The sequence below is a fragment of the Stegostoma tigrinum genome, chromosome 7 (genome assembly GCF_030684315.1).
Source record: "Stegostoma tigrinum isolate sSteTig4 chromosome 7, sSteTig4.hap1, whole genome shotgun sequence".
Classification (NCBI taxonomy): Eukaryota; Metazoa; Chordata; class Chondrichthyes; order Orectolobiformes; family Stegostomatidae; genus Stegostoma; species Stegostoma tigrinum.
In genome coordinates this window covers 29815436-29837825 of record NC_081360.1, presented here as the reverse complement: position 1 = coordinate 29837825, position 22390 = coordinate 29815436, and the positions used below count along the sequence as shown (strand labels likewise).

The 22390-nt window shown below is 43.2% G+C and overlaps 1 protein-coding gene across 1 annotated transcript in view; it reads left to right on the top strand.

The window, feature by feature from the left end:
• kcnh3 (potassium voltage-gated channel, subfamily H (eag-related), member 3) overlaps positions 1-22390 on the top strand; it is a 587271-nt gene that overhangs the window by 169561 nt on the left and 395320 nt on the right. The window lies entirely within an intron of this gene.

The window sequence follows — 22390 nt, the reverse complement described above, 5'->3', positions numbered from 1 at the left end:
ATTATTTCTCACTTGCTTACTCTTTGTAATTTAATGCATCCTTCTATTCTTTTTTCCAAGATGTTCTTCCCTCATTTTCACTTTTAACTATTCCAAGATATCTTTTCCCATTCTCCACCCTGTGGTACATTCATTCTGCACTGATATGAAGGTCCTGAGGTTGCAGGGGAGGCCGAAATCCGCTCAAGAAGCGACAGGACTTGGGATATAGAGAGAGGCCTTGGTGATCAGAAGACTTGGTGATTAAGTGTCAGGGACCCAGTGGTTCGATTCCAGCTTCAGGCGATTATCTGTGTGGAGTTTGGGTCTTCTCCCCATATCTGCTTGGGGTTTCCTCCCACAGGAAAGGATGTGCAGGTTAGGTGGATTGGCCATGCTAAATTGCCCTTGGTGTGCAGGCTAGGTGGGTTAGCAACGGGAAGCGCAGGGTTACATCTTTGTGGAATATGCGTTGTCAGTACCTTGCTCAGATACCTTTGGAAAAATCTCAAATTTATCATATCAAACCCTCCAGCATCTTCGCCTAAGTTTTTAACAATGGAGTATTTAGCTTTTTAAATGTGTCAATTGACTGTCAGAATTACTGTTGAATTATTCCAAAAACTTTGGTTAATTGTTCTTATTTTATTGCATTTAATTTACCTATTAGTATTGTTCACATCAAGTGTTCATAAATTCAACCAACAGGTCATTTTTTGGGAGCAATTTGTTTGACAAAATGACTTCTCAGTGCTCTCCAATAGTTTGGATATGAAGGAAAAGAAGGAAAAGTTTGGATTATAGACAGCATTGCCTGGAAGACGTATTTTAAAGTTGATTTTTAAAGTAAGGAAAGAGACGACAATCGGATGTGTTCAGGGGGCAAATTGAGGAAGACGATGGCCTAGTGCCTGAGTGTACCGCTGCCAATGATCAAAGGGTGATGCAATTGGAAATACAGAGTGGGTCAATGCAGGAGCCATAAGTCAGATGGAATAAGGGTGCAGTAAACAACTGAATTTGAGTGAGTATCAACAGAGAGGATCTTACGTTTATTAACGAGAGCAACGTGAATACAGAAGTGCTGAATGCACAGCTCGGAACATGGGCTACAGTATTCTGTCTGAGTTGTAGTGGATGCAAGAAAGCTGGTGAGAGAGTTTTGTTGAAAAATCAAATCCAGAGTGAATAGTATCGAACAGTAACGTAGCAATATAAAGTGCCAACAGAGTGACCAAGATGGAAAGTATTTCAGAGTTGGAAGAGGTTGATTTTACTACAGATCATGTTATGGTTTGAGGAGGAATAATGAGAGACCTGAGTTCATATAGTGCAATGTAAACAGGATTTTATATATTTTTAGCCTTGCTGAAGAGGCAGCCAATGGGTTTAGTATCGGAAAGCCCAAAGAGAATGGACTTCCACTTGGCCAATATTGAACTGGAGGAATTGGAAATTATCAGATCAGTTGTTACAAGTGAAATGGATAGGAACATAGGATTCCTTTAAATTTAAAGCTGGGACCAGAGACTACCAGCACCTCATATTCCGCTTGGGAATCCTGCAGCCCAATGGTATCAATGTGGACTTCACCAGCTTCAAAATCTCCCCTCCCCCACTGCATCCCAAAACCAGCCCAGCTTGTCCCCGCCTCCTTAACCTGTGCTTCCTCTCCTGTATCCCCTCCTCCCACCTCAAGACCCTCTGCCATCTCCCACCTACTAACGTCATCCCACCCCTTGATCTATCCATCCTCCCTGGACTGACCTATCTCCTCCCTAACACCCCACCAACACTCACCTTTACTGGCTCCAGTGTCTCGTTGACCTGTCTGTCTTCTCTCCACCCTTCTTCTCCTCTTTCCATCTTCTATCCACCTCCACCTCCCTCCCTAATTATTTCAGAAGCCCCTTCCCTTCCCCCATTTCTGAACAAGGGTCTAGGCCTGAAACATCAGCCTTCCTGCTCCTCTGAAGCTGCTTGGCCTGCTGTGTTCGTCCAGCTCTACACCTTGTTACCTCAGAACCAGACAGTTTGTTTAAAACATAGGAATTACGATTTTCAGAAACTTTTAGTTTTATTTTGTCCATAACTGTTTCCACACAAACTCGAGGAAGAAAGGTTTAAAGATGAGTTAATAATATTTGAGAGTTGTAATAAATATTTGGGACCAGTTCCTTAACAAGTTACATGTAGCAAACAATCAGTTAAAGCAATTTAAAAGAACATTTTATGCTCCTCCAAAAGTATTTTCTGTGATGCCAGGCTGTTGTCAAATGTGAAGTTATTCATGATGGTCTCCAGTTGTCCATCTGAGGTAAAAGAACAATGTTCCCTGATCTAGAAGCTTCAATTGAGCAATCCTGAAACTACTCTCTTAAAACAAACCTGAGTGTGTAGGTGCCGGTGTTGGACTGGGGTGGACAAAATCAGAAGTCACACGACACCGTGTTATAGTCCAAGACTGTTGAAATCCCACAAGCTTTCGGAGCACTGTTCTTTTGTCAGGTCCAATGAGAGCCAAGCACACAGACCCAGTGTTTGTAGGTAAAAAGAGATCAAGGGCAGAGAGATCAAAAGACCACACAACTGGTGTGAGTGGAGTGTCAGATAATAAGTCTCTGCAGGTGACCAAGAGTGTTAGATGGTGAGTAAAGTGTGTGAGTGAAGTGTGAGCAAAGCTGAATAAACAGCATAAGGATGACCTATAATCTGATTAAATAGGGCAGAGAGAAAATTACAAAAAATTAAAATAGGCTGGTGCTCGAGACAAATTGAATGACTGGAATCGCATGCTAAATTCAAATATGTACAAACTAATTAAGGTAGAGAGATCATAACAATTGAGGTGATGTTGTCAAAACAGGACAGTAAGGAAGACTTCATAGATACAGGACAGAATGGTGTGGTCATCAGTTGTGTGACATGAACCTAAGATCAAAGCTGAGGCTTTCTGTGACCTGGCTATCGGTCTCTGCTTGGTGATTGTGCATTGTTGTGTATCTCAAAGTCTGCCTTGGAGGGCACTTACCTGATGATCAGAAGCTGAATTTCCTTGACTGCTGAAGTGTTCCCAAGCTGAGAGGGAACATTCCTGCCTGACAATTGTTGCATGGGTGTCACACTTGCATGCAGTGTTGCATCCATTGTCAAAACATCTGCACGGTTTCACCAATGTACCATGTACAATGTACCAATGTACCATGCCTCGGGGCATCCTTGCCTCCAATGTATGAGATTGACAACATTGGCCAAGCCACATGAGTATTTGCCATGTGCGTGGTGGGTGGTGTTCCACATGAGATGGTAGTGTCCATGTTGACGATCTGACATGTTTTGCAGAGGCTGCCATGGCATGGTGTTTAGTGTTGTGGTCAATATTGCCCTGAAGGATGGGGTAGTTTGCTGTGAACAATGGTCTGTTTAAGGTTTGGCAGTTGTTTGAAGGCGAGAAGTGGAGGCATGGGGAAAATTTTGGCGATAAGCTCCTTGTCATTGATGACCTGTTGAAGGCTACAAAGAAGATGGCATAGTTTCTCTGCTCTAGAGAATTACTGGGCGAGGAACGGTACTCTATCGGTGGTATCCTGTGTCCTCTTCTTAGGAGATAATGGGAAGGGTCTAGGCCCGAAACGTCAGCTTTTGTGCTCCTGAGATGCTGCTTGGCCTGCTGTGTTCATCCAGCCTCACATTTTATTATCCTCTTCTTAGGAGGTTGTTGCGATTTTTCGTTGTGGCACATCAGAACTGGCAATTGATGAGTTGAGCATCACATCCTGTTCTTATGAATGTGTCCTTCAAAATCTTCAGGCATCTGCCACATTTCTCCACATCTGAACAGATCCTGTGCATGTACAGGACTTGTCTATAGGGGATAGTTTCTTTAATCTGTTTAGGGTGGAAGTGTAGCAAAATATAATCAAATCATTAACGGAAACTTGTAAATGGAAACTTACTAAATCAAAATAATGTTGTCCTGGGCATTCCTTACCTACATTTGTAGAATTGCTAGTGCTTAAGAATAAAATAAAGAATGGCTAAGAATGACAATTGTTTACTTTCTTTTTACAAATTCCACTGAGGCTCTTCAGTTTAAAACATTATCTGTGGTTGGCCTGAAGCATCTGTTGCAGAGCCTAAAATTGTGATCAGAGATAATGGGAATTACAGACGCTAGACAATCTGAGATAACAAAGTGTGGAGCTGGATGAACACAGCTGGCCAAGCAGCATCTCAGGAGCACAAAAGCTGACGTTTCGGGCCGAGACCCTTCATCAGAGAGGGGGATGGGGAGAGGGAACTGGAATAAATAGGGAGAGAGAGGGAGGCGGACCGAAGATGGATAGAGGAGAAGATAGGTGGAGATGAGAGTATAGGTGGGGAGGTAGGGAGGGGATAGGTCAGTCCGGGGAAGACGGACAGGTCAAGGAGGTGGGATGAGGTTAGTAAGTAGGAAATGGAGGTGCGGCTTGAGGTGGGAGGTTTTGTGGAGCTTTGGAGGTTGTTTACATGTTTATGGTAGAAGTTCCTATGTTACTGCACAATAACTGGGGAGAGCCACTGCTCTAAATTGGTTGGAAAGGTGACAGTACTGTCTTTACCACAACAAAATTCTATTCTTATGATTGCTTGGCTAGCATTGTGGTGAAGGGACCTCGGGTATTAAAGTTCCAAGTTGGGCAGTAGATTAAAGGATTGATCTTTGAAGGCAAAAGGAGTTTAGAGGAATGATGACTGTATTAAATAGAATGAAAATTTCAATTATCAGTTGTCCTCTGTTGCTCTTCTCAACAGTCACTGAACATTGTTCAGAGTGATTGTCATTTTGGCTGTCTGCCCTATCACCCTGTTTCAAGGCAGCTCTAGCCATTTCCCTGTCAATGGCTCCATTCACGTCTCTTTGGATGGCGAGGAATCAGGACACATCAAGCTGCAGTGAGCTGGAGAATGCTACAGAGAACCTATCATCACTAGTCTATTGGAGGTATTTTCCTTGCAGCAAAGCTCCACTGCTGTTTGGACTATGGGATTGGGTACGCCTCACTAATCAATAACCATTCACTGATGAGATTTACATCCCTGAGTAACTCTGCAAGTGGAGAATTCTGACGGATGAACGCATCACGTAAACCTCAGATTATGCACGATAGCATTGATTTGTATTTTAGGAAGTGGAAAGTCTTTGGGATAATTGGGATAACTGAATGAGATCTGAAAACAACCATAGGTGCTACTTCTCACATCCTAAATCTTGGGAAAAGTCTTCAAGGTTAGCAACGCATTTTCGCTAAATGCTCAAATAAATTAATTTATTTCTAAGTTTGTAGAGTAGATTTGTAGCTCGGGTTGTGGATGTTGTGGTTGGCTGGCTCGCTGAGCTGGTTCGTTGTTCCGCAGACGTTTCATTGCCCTGCTGGATAACATCATCAGTGCAGCCTCTGATGAAGCGTGGGTGTGTTTTCTCGCCTGTTCTTTAAACCCTGGCGTCCGTTGAGTGGGATTGCCTCTCTTCCGGTTTTCCTTTGCAGTGGAGTATGTATAAGGTCTAGCTCTGTGTTTGTTGATGGCCTTCTTAGTGGAGAACCAGGGCTCGAGGAATTCCTGTGCTTGTCTCTGCTTGGTCTGTCCCAGGATCCTGGTGTTGTCTCAATCAAGCTAATGGTTTTCTTAATCCATGTGGATGGAGATGAGTGAATATTGGTTGTGTCTTTTTGTTGCTAGTTGATGTTCATGTACTCTTGTGGCTAATTTTCTTCCTGTCTGTCCAAAATAATGTTTGTTGCAGTCTTTGCAAGGAATCTTGTATATGACATTGGTTCTGCCCACAGTGGGTAACGGGTCTTTGGTTCAGGTTAGCAGTTGGCATAGGGTTGATGTTGGTTTTTTTGCTATTCTGATGCCCAGTGTTTGTAGGAGTCTTGTGATCAGTTCAGATATGTTCTTGATGCACGGTAGTGTGATGAGTGTGTCGGGGCATGTAGTATCTTCCTGGTGTTGTTCATATAATAGGCATCTTTTGACCCAGTTTTTCAGGGGTCTGTTGTCCTTGAATATTTGGAGGAGATGTTCCACTTTTTGGTGTAGTTCTGTGTTGATGCAGCATGCTGTTGCCTGTTTAAATAGAGCTTTCACACAACTTTTATGTGGGATAAGGTGGTTGCTGTTGAAATTCAGTACTTGGTCAGTGTGTGTGGCTTTCCTGTGTACCTTTTTTAGGAAGTCTCCATCGGTCCTGCGTTCCACCCTGACATCTAAGAATGGGAGCTGTTTGTTCTTTTCCTCTACCCTGGTAAATCTGTTCCCGGTGAAGGTGTTGTTTATTAGTTTGTGTGTCCTCCCTAGTTTGGTTCTTTTAGTAATGAGGAAAGTGTCGTCCATGTGCTGTATCCATAGTTTTGGTTGGATTAGCAGAAGGGCCATGCTTTCGAATCTCTGCATCACTGCTTCAACTATTAGCCCGGAGATAAGTGATCCCATGGGTATCCCATTGATTTGTTCGTATATTTAGCCATTAAAGATAAAGTGGGTAGTGAGGTATAGGGCCAGTAGCTTCAGCATGTTGCCTGTGGAGATGGTATCACTCGGGTCTTGTTCTTGTTTCAGTAGTGTAGCCAGTATTTCTCTTGCTAGTGGTATGTCTATCAATATGGATAGGGCAGTAACGTCAAATGATACCATGGCCTCGTTGTCATCTATTCTTACGTCCTTGATGGAATTGAGGAACTCTTGAATTGAGTGGATTGAGTGGGGCAAGAATTAAGAATAGGCTATGTTCTTAACATGGTGCTGTTTGTCCAACCATTTGGTAACTTCTCCTAATGTCTCCTTCATTTCAGATTTTATCTGATTGAACTGCTCTGAAATATTTGGGACATTTTGCTATGTATAAAGCTCAACAGATTTTTGTTATTTGTGAAGATGGGAATTTCATGATCAAGGCCTACAAATTGTCTGTAAATAGGGAAATATTTGCATGAATACTTCAGTGCATTATATTTGAGCAATACTGATACATCGTTTGAAACTCTTTATTCAGTCCTGTAGCACCAGGAATTTTCAGGGCTAGAAATTCACATTTTTTTGCAACGTATGACTCAAAAGGACTGGAGATGGGCTGTATTTTGGCTTTATCTAAATAATTTTGATAAGTTACCTCCACAGACTGGCCATTGTTCTGCAGCACTAAATTTAGGGGTGCTCATCTTACAGACTGCAGTAGGAGCAAGTAGATAAGGTCGCACCCAACAGGAGTCCACATCAAAACTTTTTTTTAAATGACTGAGTCTTTTTACTAATTTTTTTGATGATAGCTCCTTATTCAACAATATTGCCATTGCAAGATGGTAATCTTGCTCCTCTTGAGCAGCCTAAATTCCCAGAAGCATCCTACGCAAGTGAAAGACCCCGCACAACAACATGTAAGTGCTGTTTTAGATGATTCAAAAGTGAGTCAGCCCCATTTCTTTAAAATCTGGGTCTTTAAGATATCCTCAGGGGAATGGACAATGCCCCCCATTGTGTTCGTTTTGTGTCGATCCAGTGGATCCAGTGAGACCTAGTTTCCAAGTCTTACTGTTTCTGCAAAGTCTGATCACTGCATCCAGCAGGAAAATACAAAAGGACAGTTTCTGTTCTTTAACAAGTAAACCAGAGACCCTCAGCGTTGACTATTAGCAAAGAAGACACACTTCTATCTAATGCATCCATCAAGATGTTTTATTGTTTCAAACCAAATGAATTGTTTTTTGAAGTACAACACTGTAATGCAATGGAAGCAATCAAGGTTTTTGCGTAGAGATAATGGGAACTGCAGATGCTGGAGAATCCAAGATAATAAAATGTGAGGCTGGATGAACACAGCAGGCCCAGCAGCATCTCAGGAGCACAAAAACTGACGTTTCGGGCCTAGACCCTTCATCAGAGAGGGGGATGGGGTGAGGGTTCTGGAATAAATAGGGAGAGAGGGGGAGGCGGACCGAAGATGGAGAGAAAAGAAGATAGGTGGAGAGAGTATAGGTGGGGAGGTAGGGAGGGGATAGGTCAGTCCAGGGAAGACGGACAGGTCAAGGAGGTGGGATGAGGTTGGTAGGTAGGAGATGGGGGTGCGGTGGAGCACTCTGTTAGACAAAATTGTGCTTTGCTGTGATCTCTCATCATTGTCAACACTTCCAAGTGAATTTTAGGAATGCAGGGCTATCAATGTATTTTATTTATCAATGTCCCACATGGAATTAAGAATGATACTGTGTTTATTGATTTTAAAAAAATCTTGTTTAAGTGAAATGATGAGATTTACAGCCCATTCCTCCATTGCACAAAATGCAACCTTTTCCTGGCCACCAACAAAAGATAAGGGTCTCGGCCTGAAACATCAGCTTTTCTGCTCCTAAAATGCTGCTTGGCCTGCTGTTTTCATCCAGCTCCACACTTTGTTATCTGGGATTCTTCAGCATCTGCAGTTCCATTATCTCTGATTAGAACTGATTACTCTTTCATGTTCTATATTCTGGCTTTTTTTTCATTCCACTCTGAGGTTATTCAGGAGGATGATGGTCATACGTGCTTTGGTGTCACCTTCGATGTGACGCTCTGAAATTGAAGCCTATTGAGGAATGCAATATGGACAATGATGGTAATCCAATTATATGACTGCTCATTCATCCGTCCTTCTTTCTTAATCAGCAGTCTGGATCACCTTCTTTTTACACTGTACCCTTCCACATACCCAGATGAACCCTAGTCCTCTGCTAAGTTCATAAAATGTATAGTGCTCAATGAAGTTCACACAAAAGATCTCTCAGTGCGATTCAGTTAACAGGGCGCACAATGGGAAAACAGGCTCGGCTCACACAATAGAAAGCCTGAGGCTCTGTTCAAATCAGGGAATTACCTGGGTGTGACATCACAGACCCTTCATGTATAATGCAACACACAGGAAGGTTCCATTCCTATACTTCATGCCCATCACTCTGCTATTCCTACAATCTGATAAGCTTGTGTCAGAAATCTGGCTGAAACTATAACCTAGTTTTCTTGGGCCTGGTTTGCTTTCTCACTCTGAACATTCTGCAGTAGGCTTAAAAATTCTGTATCTTCATAAGAAGTACGTTTGCAACAGAAGTGCCTTGTAAAAAGACTTCTCCCAAGCAGGTGACGGTGAAAATCACATCATCATGTGAATTGAAACTGAAGTTATTGAGCTGAAAATGGCTTATGGAATTTACCTGTTCCTCCCTAAAAGATAATTGCGAAATACTATTTCATGTTAAGCAATGCAAGTTTAAGAGCTCTTTATTTAATCTTTCACACTTTTTTTTAGTTGTAGCACAAGCACAGATCCATCCCCACCCTTGTCTGCCTTCCGGAGAGACCACTCTCTCCGTGACTCCCTTGTTCGCTCCACACTGCCCTCCAACCCCAGCACACCCGGCACCTTCCCCTGCAACCGCAGGAAGTGCTACACTTGCCCCCGCACCTCCTCCCTCACCCCCATCCCAGGCACCAAGATGACTTTCCATATTAAGCAGTTGTTCACCTGCACATCTGCCAATGTGGTATACTGTATCCATTGTACCCGCTATGGCTTCCTCTACATTGGGGAAACCAAGCGGAGGCTCTGGGACCGCTTTGCAGAACACCTCCACTCAGTTCGCAATAAACAACTGCACCTCCCAGTCGTGAACCATTTTAATTCCCCCCCCCCATTCCTCAGATGACATGTCCATCATGGGCCTCCTGCAGTGCCACAATGATGCCACCCGAAGGTTGCAGGAACAGCAACTCATATTTCGTTTGGGAACCCTGCAGCCCAATGGTATCAATGTGGACTTCACAAGCTTCAAAATCTCCCCTTCCCCCACTGCATCCCAAAACCAGCCCAGCTCTTCCCCTCCCCCCACAGCGTCCCGAAACCAGCCCAGCCTGTCTCTGCCTCCCTAACCTGTTCTTCCCCTCACCCATCCCTTCCTCCCACCTCAAGCCACACCTCCATTTCCTACTTACTAACCTCATCCCACCTCCTTGACCTGTCCGTCTTCCCTGGACGGACCTATCCCCTTCCTACCTCCCCACCTACACTCTCCTCTCCACCTATCTTCTTTTCTCTCCATCTTCGGTCTGCCTCCCCCTCTCTCCCTATTTATTCCAGAACCCTCTCCCCATCCCCCTTTTCTGATCAAGGGTCTAGGCCCAAAACGTCAGCTTTTGTGCTCCTGAGATGCTGCTTGGCCTGCTGTGTTCATCCAGCCTCACACTTTGTTATCACCGATTCGATCACCTTGCTTATCTAGAAAGACTGAATGCTGTGTTGCTTTGTATTTGAACACTCTCCAGTATTGTGGATGTGAGTTTGCTCGCTGAGCTGGAAGGTTAGTTTTCAGACGCTTCGTCACCATTCTAGGTAATGTCATCAGTGAGCCTCCGACGAAGCGCTGGTGTTATGTCCCGCTTTCTATTTATATATCAATTTATAAATAGAAAGCGGGACATAACACCAGCGCTTCATCGGAGGCTCACTGATGATGTTACCTAGAATGGTGATGAAACGTCTGAAAACTAACCTTCCAGCTCAGCGAGCAAACTCACATCCAGAACCTCAACCTGAGCTACAAATCTTCGCAAAACTCGCTAACTCTCCAGTATCAATAAGAAGTATTAATCATTGATGGTATCCAGTTGTGACTAAACAATCATACTGTGACTTACTATAATGTGCCAATTAATAGCAAGCATTCCCTCTTCAAGGCTTGTTTCTTTCTAAGTAGTAACTCTACTGTCAGCTGCCTGGATGAATGAATGGTGCCCCAGGCATTGAAATCCAAAGTGGAATTAATGACATTAAAGATGATACTTATTTTGAGACAAGTTATCTGACAGTCAAGTGATGACCTTTCTTAAATGTTTTCGTAACTCAACATGCTAAAGTAGCAGCAAGATCAAATGCATTATGATGTAAGTCTTGAAATCTCAAAGATTAGCTAGAATTGCTTCGACTGGAAAACACTGGCTAGTTTGTACAGTTTTGAATTACTTATTTCTCACACATACACTCTCTCTCACACGCACTCTCTGTCTCAAGTGCACACATATACACCCTCGCTCTCTGTCTCGTGCGCGCACTCTCTCTAAGTGCAAGATGCAAATAGAGGAGGAATTCTTTCAATTATGGGCATACTACAGATTAAGAAGATTCTGGAGCTTGAGACAGTCAACAGCCTGATTTCAGTTTTGTGTTTGGCACAAGATTTCAAGTTACCTTATCCTTCAAAAAATATTTTCTTGAGTTTATTATCTGAAATCGTTCTTTTAATCAATTTGAATCTCCTCAGTAAATAGCTTCAATTATAATATTTCTTCCATTTGAGAAAATGATATTACTCTAAGCGTCAAAAGATTAGCCACTATAAATATTTAACTCTCAGTATGAGTGGTAATGAAAACCCATTTCAGAAGTGTACATTAATGTAATTTTTTTTAGCTAATGTCTAGAATTCAGAATGAGAGCCTGATCTCCACCTCAGTGAGGGTAAACTCTGGCCTTGACTTTTAACCTCTTCAAGATGGCTGGGAGATGGTAAGGGGGTTAGGCATAAAGTGTCCAGAGCTCAAATTCAACCACTGCACCTACAGCTGGATAAGTTCCTCCAAGAGTTGGAAGGCTTGACTTCCTAAGGTTGTATCAGCACTCCTTGTGGTACAGCAGGCGTTGACTCCTATGAGGCCATCAACATTCCCAATAACAATTCCCAGTTGGCCTTCCCCAACGCAATTCACCAGCCTGCCCAACCAGCTCTGTTTCCAGTCCCTGCCATCCCAGGCCTCCTGCCGTAGGTGTTTGCTTCCACCCACAAGCCAGGCTTTCCATTTGGCTGGATGCTAGCTGGGAGACAGTGCTACACAATGGTCAGTGCCTCCATATCCCCAGCCCAGCCAGGTTCTTTAATAACTGTCTAATTGTATTTATAGACTAGTCTTTACAGCAATTTCAGAACCAAGGGATGGTCAACACTAAGGGACCAAATGGCTTTCCTTGTCTAGATGTATCCTTTGAATAGACATTATGATTTGAATACAAACGGAAACTATTGGGCAGAGATAATGGGAACTGCAGATGCTGGAGATTCCAAGATAATAAAATGTGAGGCTGGATGAACACAGCAGGCCAAGCAGCATCTCAGGAGCACAAAAGCTGACGTTTCGGGCCTAGACCCTTCATCAGAGAGGGGGATGGGGGGAGGGAACTGGAATAAATAGGGAGAGAGGGGGAGGCGGACCGAAGATGGAGAGTAAAGAAGATAGGTGGAGAAGGTGTGGGTGGGGAGGTAGGGAGGGGATAGGTCAGTCCAGGGAAGACGGACAGGTCAAGGAGGTGGGATGAGGTTAGTAGGTAGCTGGGGGTGCGGCTTGGGGTGGGAGGAAGGGATGGGTGAGAGGAAGAACCGGTTAGGGAGGCAGAGACAGGTTGGACTGGTTTTGGGATGCAGTGGGTGGGGGGGAAGAGCTGGGCTGGTTGTGTGGTGCAGTGGGGGGAGGGGATGAACTGGGCTGGTTTAGGGATGCAGTGGGGGAAGGGGAGATTTTGAAACTGGTGAAGTCCACATTGAAGGGTCTAGGCCCGAAACGTCAGCTTTTGTGCTCCTGAGATGCTGCTTGGCCTGCTGTGTTCATCCAGCCTCACATTTTATTATCTTGGAAACTATTGGGCACCCATGTTTGAAACATGATATGAGAAATGTCAATTTTGCCGACATAACAAACAAATAATAATGATAAATTTCCCAGAAGAACAGCTTTGTAATTTTTGTCAAGTCATTGTGCAACTTTAACAAAAATAAATGTACTGGTTTTGGAGATACATTCAAAGCACTACTTCTGAATGACCTGAATTCCAGCTGCGAAACATTTCTTTTAATCAGTCTGTTCTGACATGCTATGGCACATCTCCATGTTAGGTGGACTTTAGTAGGGATGTAGGAATGTTCCCACTGTGCCCCAAGATTCTACTCAGTTGTCATTCAAATCTATAACAGTTGGCTCTCAATTCACCAGAAAAGCCATAGAGTGCTGTTGTTTAAGAAAGATGGTAAAGAAAAGCCAAGGAACTATAGACTGGTGAGCTTGAAGCAGTGGTGGTTACATTGTTGGAGGGAATTCTGAGGGACAGTATTGACAAGTATTTGGAAACGCAAGCACTGATAAGGGATAGACAACATGGCTTTGTGCATGGGAAATCATGTCTCACTAACTTGTCTGAGTTTTTTTGAAGTAATAGTGAAGAGAATTGATGAGGGCAGAGTGATGGACATGATCTATATGGACTTCAGTAAGGCATTTGGATAGGTTGCTAATGGTAAACTGATTAGCAAGAATAGATCACATGGAATACAGGGAGAACTAGCCATTTGGATACAAAATTGGCTTGAAGGTCGGAGGCAGAGGATGGGTGGTGGAGAAGTGATTTTTGAACTGGAGGCCTGTGACTAGTGGTGTGCCTCAAAGATCAGTGCTGGGTCCACTGCTTTTTTCAATTATATGAATGATTTGGATGTGAACGTAGGAGGTATGTTTAGTAAATTTGCAGATGACACCAAAATTGGAGATGTAGGGGACAGCGATGAAGGTTACCTCAGAGTACAATGAGACCTTGATCAAAGGGGCAAATGGACAAAAGAATGTCACATTGAGTTTAATTTAGATAAATGAGAGGTGCTGCATTTTAGGGCAAATCAGAGCAGGACTTATACTTAATGGTAAGGTATTAGGAGTGTTGCCGAACAAAGAGACCTTGGGGTGCAGGTACATAGTTCCTTGAAAATTAAGTCACAGGAAGACCGGGTAGTGAAGAAGGCATTTGATATGCTTGCTTTTAGTGGTCAGTGCATTGAGTATGGGAGTTGAGAGTTTATGTTGTGGGCGTACAGTACATTGATTAAGCCACTGTTTTCAATCCTGGGCTTCCTGCAATAGGAAGGATGTTGTGAAACTTAAAAGGAACTTAAAGACATTTACAAGGTCGTTGCCAAGTTTGGACAGTTTCAGCTATAGAGGGAGGCTGAATAGACTGGGGCTATTTTCCCTAGACTGCCAGAGGCTGAGGGGTGACCTTCTAGAAGTTTATAAAACCATGATGGGCATGAATAGGGTGAATAGCCAAGGTCTTTCCTGCAGGGTAGGGGAGTCCAAAACTAGAGGGCATAAGTTTAAGGTGGCAGGAGAAAGATTTAAAAGGGACCTAAGGAGCAACTTCTTCACGCAGAAGTTGGTACATGTATGGAATGAGCTACCAGAGGAGCTGGTGGAGACTGGTAGCTCATTCCAATATTTAAAAGGCATCTAGAAGGGTAAATGAATAGAAAGGGTTTAGAGGGATGTGGTCCAAATGCTGGCAAATGCTGGGACTAGATTAAATTGGTCAGCATGGACGAGTTGGACTGAACAGTCTGTTTCTGTGCTCTACCTCTCAATAACTCTATGATCCTATGACTTCCAAGTGGATCAGAACTTGACTCTGGCATGCCATCTTTACTTCTGTGGAATGCTGTGATGTAAGATACAGCACAAGTTTGTCGTTTGTACTCTCTGAGCCATCTTCTCAGCCTGAGCTTTTTGTTACTGCCCACCTCTTGAAATGTCCTTCCACACAGCCACTAATACATTGGTCTCTACAAAAACCTGACCACAATTTTGGCAGGATATCCAGAGAATTCCAACTTCTACTCTTCTCTGAAGAGCCATGAGAGAGGACCCATTCAGGCCAGCACCATACCTGTACTACTTAAAGAAATGAAATTTGAAAATATGATTATCTACGGTATTTCTGCAAATAAATTAAATATTGGAAGCATGAGTTTATGGAACCCATATTAATTAATAGCGAACTAAGTTAGCAGTTTGTTTTAAAGATCTTGAGAAGAAACTTTGGCTAAGGAAGATCGAATCTAGTGAATGTGCACCAATTTTCCAGAAGGAAGCACACGACAACCATCCAAACTAAGCAAGAAGCTTTGATGTGGAGATAAGGTGACTCTTCACTGAGTTTGGGGCTCTGTAAGGTTATTGTTGTGATAAAAGGAATGAATATTTCTTTCTGACATTTGCAATGATATTGTTCTAATTGTTTCTGTCTAGTGCATGGTTGTTCATGTCTTTTTTCTCTTGTGTAACACACTTTGATGCTGTTCTGTTAAAAAATATATTGACAGCTCTTGTGAATATGATTAGTGACTGATTTCCATGAGAAATAAATGAAAAAAACACTTATGGTCTATGAAGGCAGGTGTCACTCTGGATTCTGAATGGTCCTGAACTATCATTGGCTGGGATCATAACAAAGGCTAGCTTTCCCAGCATTCCAAAGATCTGGCCCATAATTACAAATCAGGATGGTGTGCGACTTGAAGGGGAATGTGGAAGTGACGATGTTGCCATTCATCTGCTATTCTAATCTTTCCAGTTGGTCAAGATCTCAGGTTTGAAAGATTCTGTTGGAGAACTAGCATTTTGCTGCAATTTCATGTGTGGATGAAATTCGCTACTGCTGACTGCTGTTATCGAGCGAGTGAATGTTTAAGATGCTGGATGGGTTGACAATCTGTTTTCTCCTGATTGTGTTGAGCTTCTTGAGTGATATTGGAGTCTCTCTCATCCTGGAAAGTGGGGAGTATTCCATCACTTTCCTGACTTGTGCTTTGTGGATTGGCTTTTGAGAGGTGGGACATTGGTAGGTAAAGACAAAGGCACCATAGTTCCAGAACAGTAGTGCTGCTGTCATTGAAAAGAGATGACCAGCAGTGAGTTTAACCTTAAGAGGCTGGGAATTCCTCTTCAACCACTCCAATTAAATTTCAGAAAAATAGAATGCTTTAACCCAAGGACATCAATAGCAATGCAATAGACAGAACTGTCAAGTTCTTGTGATATAATAAATACATCTAGGGAGTCAAAACCAAATGCAGGAACTCAAGACCCTGGGAACTCCTGCTTCCTGGCTCAGTTCAGGTGCATTGTGGAGTTATATGGTGAGTATGTTGAAGTAAACCAGCCAGTGGATTGATAAAGATGGAATACGTTCTCAAACAGGTAAAGGTAATAAAAATCTTGGTCCCACTAAATAAGGTTTACTTTAATTTCTCCTGATCATCCCATTGTACAGGGGCCAAACGGGAGATTATTGAGGTTGGGAGATGTCCAATCAGTGTAGAGTATTTCATAAACAACCTGTTCAGGGATGTTATTACACACATCGGGGCAATTGAACTTGAACCTGGGTCTCCTAGCCCAGAAGTAAGGACACTACTACTGTACCGACAATCTGATCAATGTATCCCTCTCACCAATCCCTCGACTGACCTTTCATTTTTATAATCATTTTGACATTATTAGTAATGTTGGTGATGCCGAGTCTATTGATTGTTTCACAGATGTGCCTAAAATCAAATTGATATCAGAGAGTGGAAACACGATTAGAGAGTTTGTCCATCTTTGTTAATGCACCTTGACCAATATCTTAAAATTTAAAATAGCTGATTTAATTGCTTTATCAGCCATGATTGAATGTCAAAGCAGACTAAATGCAGAAAAAGGGCTAATTCTGCTCTTATATCTTATGATTTAGTGGTCACTAATTTGACTCCTTTTCAAAAGACAAAACAACAAAAAATATAATGGACAGTACGTACACACCTTCCTAAGGCTATTGCTAACCTTCCAGTCACAACATATTCAGAGTGGTGATGTAGGTGTAAACCCGAAATGTTGACTTTCCTGCTCCTCTGATGCTGCGTGACCTGCTGTGTTGCTCCAGCTCCACACTCCAATGACCCACATTCAGACTGTATATCTGCCTGAAGCAATGAGTGCCAATACACCTTGGTAAATCACTAGGAATGGAGATTTTATAAACAATTACGGGAGAGAACTGAGACACTATTACTGCTCCAAAATGACTTTTTTTTTAAAACAGGCAGATGATAGAACATAGAATATAGAACATAGAACATTACAGCGCAGTACAGGCCCTTCGGTCCTTGATGTTGTGCCGACCTGTCATACCGATCTGAAGCCCATCTAACCTACACTATTCCATGTACGTCCATATGCTTATCCAAAGATGACTGAAATGTACTTAAAGTTGGTGAATCTACAACCATTGCAGGCAAAGCGTTCCATTCCCTCACTACTCTCTGAGTAAAGAAACTACCTCTGACATCTGTCCTACATCTCTCACCCCTCAATTTAAAGCTATGCCCCCTCATGCTCGCCATCACCATCCTAGGAAAAAGCTCTCCCTATCCACCCTATCTAACCCTCTGATTATTTTATATGTCTCAATTAAGTCACCTCTCAACCTTCTTCTCTCTAACGAAAACAGCCCTGTCAACCTGGGTGGCAACTTTCAAGGATCTGTGTACATGGACACCGAGATCTCTCTGCGCATCTACACTACCAAGAATCTTACCTTTAGCCCAGTACTTTGCCTTCCGGTTACTCCTACCAAAGTGCATCACCTCACACTTGTCTGCATTAAACTCCATTTGCCACCTCTTAGCCTAGCTCTGCAGCTTATCTATGTCTCTCTGCAACCTACAGCATCCTTCGTCACTATCCACAACTCCACCGACCTTAGTGTCGTCTGCAAATTTACTAACCCATCCTTCTACGCCCTCTTCCAGGTCATTTATAAAAATGACAAACAGCAATGGACCCAACACTGACCCTTGCGGTACACCACTAGTAACTGGTCTCCAGGATGAACATTTCCCATCAACTACCACCCTCTGTCTTCTTTCAGCAAGCCAATTTCCGATCCAAACTGCTATATCTCCCACAATCCCATTCCTCTGCATTTTGAACAACAGCTTACTGTGGGGAACCTTATCGAACGCCTTGCTGAAATCCATATACACCACATCACCCGGTTTACCTGTTTGGTCACCTTCTCAAAGAACTCAATAACGTTTGTGAGGCACGACCTACCCTTCACAAAACCATGCTGACTATCCCTAATCAATTTATTCTTTTCTAGATGATTATAAATCCTGTCCCTTATAACCTTTTCCAACACTTTACCAACAACTGAGGTAAGGCTCACTGGCCTATAATTACCAGGGTTGTCTCTACTCCCCTTCTTGAACAGGGGAACCACATTTGCTATCCTCCAGTTGTCTGGCACTATTCCTGTAGACAATGACAGTTAAAGATCAATGCCAAAGGCTCGGCAATCTCCTCCCTGGCTTCCCAGAGGATCCTAGGATAAATCCCATCTGGCCCAGGGGACTTATCTATCTTCACCCTCTGTAGGATTTCTAATACCTCTTCCTTGTGAACCACAATCCCACCTAGTCTAGTAGCCTGTATCTCAGTATTCTCCTCGACAACATTGTCGTTTTCTAGAGTGAATACTGTCGAAAAATATTCATTTAGTGCTTCCCCTATTTCTTCTGACTCCACACACAGCTTCCCGCTACTATCCTTGATTGGCCCTAATCTTACTTTCGCCATTCTTTTATTCCTTAAATACCTATAGAAATCCTTAGGGCTTACCCTGATCCTATCTGCCAACAACTTCTCATGTCTCCTCCTGGCTATTCTGAGTATTCTCTTTAGGTCTTTCCTGGCTACCTCATAGCGCCCTAACTGAGCCTTCACATCTCATTCTAACATAAGCCTTCTTCTTCCTCTTGACCAGAGATTCCACTTCCTTCGTAAACCACGGCTCCCGCGCTCTACAGCTTCCTCTCTGCCTGACAGGTACATACTTATCTAGGACACACAGGAGCTTTTCCTTGAATAGGCTCCATATTTCTAATGTGCCCACCCCTGCAGTTTCCTTCCCCATCCTATGCTCCCTAAATCTTGCCTAATCTCATCGTAATTGCCTTTCACCCAGCTGTAACTCTTGCCCAGTGGTATACACCTATCCCTTTCCATCACTAAAGTAAACATAACGGAATTGTGATCGCTATCACCAAAGTGCTCACCTACTTCCAAATCTAACACCTGGCTGGGCTCATTACCCAGTACCAAATCTAATGTGGTTTCGCCCCTTGTTGGCCTATCTACATACTGTGTCAGGAAGCCCTCATGCACACACTGGACAAAAACTGACACATCTAGAGTATTCGAACTATAGTGTTCCCAGTCAATATTTGGAAAGTTGAAGTCCCCCATGACAATACCCTGTCTCTCTCACTCCTGTCGAGAATCATCTTTGCTTTCCTTTCCTCTACATACCTGGAACTATTCAGAGGCCTATAGAAAACGCCCAACAGGGTGACCTCTCCTTTCCTGTTTCTAACCTCAGCCTATACTACCTCCGTTGACGAGTCCCCAAACATCCTTTCTGCAACTGTAATAATGTCCTTGACCAACAATGCCACACCTCCCCCCCCCTCCTTTTTTACCATCTTCTCTGTTCTTACTGAAACATCTAAATCCTGGAACCTGCAACAACATTCCTGTTCCTGCTCTATCCATGATCTTCTACATTCTCCTCAGGCTGCTATTCAAATGCTCAAAATTTCTTTTAAAGAGACAACATGATGGCCATGTCCTCCCTTTGTCTTGAGGTGTTGAAACCATATTGCATTGTTAATAGTATTTCTGAATTTTACTCAAACCTAAAAATATTCTAAAGTGTTCAGCCGAAGCAAATATTACAATTGTTGCCACACAAATCTATCAGGCATCATCAACATTCTGATACAAGAACTCAGCTTCAGGAATTGAGGCTGCTTGAATGCTTTTCACTGTGCAAAGCCAACAAATTTAAGGTTCCATGTATTGCACTGTAAGACATTTCATTGTAAAAATTCTGGGCAATCTTCATTTACATTTTTTATTGCCAATTCACAAAAGCTAACTTGAATGCCACAACTGAGGCAGCATTTTTTTTTAGCCTCACTGTAATACCGAACAGTACTTTCAGCCAAGTTTGTATAAACATCTGAGAAGTCACATGACCTGTGTATGAATCATAAATCATGCTAGTTATTGGGAAAGCTAACAGTATATTACCGTTTACTGTTAGGGGAATTGAGTACAAAATAGTAATGCATTTCAAGTATACAGAGGATGAATGAGATCACATTTGGAGTACTGTAGTCAGTATTGGCCATCTTATTTCCGGAAGGATGTAAACACGTAGGAAGAATTCAGAGAAGATGCCCCAGTTTGTTATGAAGAAATGTTGGTCAAGCTTGGCTTGTACCTGCTGAAGTTTAATGGAATCAGTGGTGTTTTGATTGAAACATACACGATCCTGAGTGGTTTGGACAGGGTAGGTGTGAACAGGATGCTTTCCCCCGAGGTGACAATCTGGACCCAGGCTGACTGAATCAAAGATGAAGCTTTTTCACCCCCCACAGAGAGTTTTGAGTCTTTGGCACTGTCTTCCTGAGAAAGACTGCAGAAGGAGAGACTTTGAATGGATGAAAGCAGAAGCAGATACATTTTGTGGTGAGCAAAGTGATGTCAGCTTTTCAGGCTGGGGCGGGAATGTGGAGTTGAGATTGCAGTCAAATCAACCAGGATCTTATTGAATAGCAGAGCAGGCTCAGGGGACTGAATAGCCTATTCGTGCTTCTTGTTCATATGTGCGTACGATGGGAGTCTGCAGTCTGGGCTTGCTTTGATCGAGGCAGTAATCTCTTTCAGATTGCCACCATATTCCTTCTTTTATTTTTGGGTACAGACAGAGTTGCACATTTCTGAGTGGGTCTTCCAATGCCAGTTTCTTCAGAAATCAACACAGAGTTTTTGACATAACATAACACCATAAATTAGTACTGCAGTTTGTTTTGGAGTAAGTAGAGGGAGATTATGGGAGGACAATGAAACGCATGTGTCCCTGGAATGTGACTGCCTTGAACTCCAATGAAAGTGTACATAGAACATAGAAAAGTACAGCACAGTACAGGCCCTTCGGCCCACGATGTTGTGCCGTGGAATAATCCTAATCCAAAAATAAAATAACCTAACCTGCATTCCCCTCAACTCACTGCTGTCCATGTGCATGTCCAGCAGTCGCTTAAATGTCACTAATGACTCCGCTTCCACGACTACCACTGGCAAACTATTCCATGCGCTCACAACTCCCTGGGTGAAGAACCTCCCTCTGGCGCCTCCTCTATACCTTCTTCCTAACACCTTAAAACTATGACCCCTTGTGGCAGTCAATCCAGCCCTGGGGAAAAGTCTCTGGCTATCGATTCTATCCATGCCTCTCATTACCTTGTACACCTTGATCCTTCTCTCCAGAGAGAAAAGTCCGAGCTCAGTCAACCTCTCCTCGTAAGACAAGCCCTCGAGTTCAGGCAGCATCCTGGTAAACCTCCTTTGCACCGTCTCCAAAGCCTCCACATCTTATGCTTAGCTTAAGCTTATAGAAGATGACATTTGACTGCCTGCCAACGTATAACATTTGAAGGTGTAGCCATTGCAAAGTAGATATTGATTATAAATAGGGGATGCCCCACATTCTGACATAACCTTCTTTTATGCAATAAAAAGCAGCACACTGACGGTTTGTCAAGGGAATTCAGAATTTCAGTGAAGACTGAATAATTTGACGCTAGTCCCATTGTATCCATCAATGAGGCTGCGGCCCTCTGACTGGGGAGCACTGTGCTTCTGATGCAGTTGTATGATGACCCATCGTAGGAAGAGGGTTTATGCAGGCTGTTATTGTGTGCAGTTGTGTGGTATTGCCCCTTTAAATGTGTAAGTCACGTGACCCAGCACTGGAGTTGGGGAGACAGTCTAGGATTGACTGTGGAGCTGAGAGAATGCATAATAAAGTAGTTTACTCTCTATTTACCCTGTGTTCTTTTTAATGGTTCTAGTGAATCACAAACGGAAGCATCAAACTGGCCAGTTCATGGCTTCAAGCAATTGTTTGGGAAAACTTGGCACACAATTCTAAACTTGGGCTGGGCAAATCCTTTCACACCACTCTCCTGATACTCACCAAAGAGCATGAAGTCAACTGCAAGACGGAACGCTTCCATTATTTAAATAGAAGCCATCCAGCTTGCAAGTAAGGTCATTCAGGCTAATCACCGGTTTGTGGATGTACTGTGTGAAGCCTTACTCGAGATGTTCTGGTGTATTGCTGGGTTTGGTACAGTGTGTTGCTGCACCCTCACAGAGAGAGGAAAGGATTTGGCGACCAACCGAAACACAGGACTGTTGCACTGTTGCAATTCCCTGGCCCCCAACACCTCATATTCACCATGGACGTCCAGTCCCTGTACACCTGCATTCCGCATGGAGATGGCCTCAAGGCCCTCCGCTTCTTCCTGTCCCGCAGGCCCGACCAGTCCCCCTCCACCGACACTCTCATCCGCCTAGCGGAACTCGTCCTCACACTCAACAACTTCTCTTTTGACTCCTCCCACTTCCTACAGACTAAGGG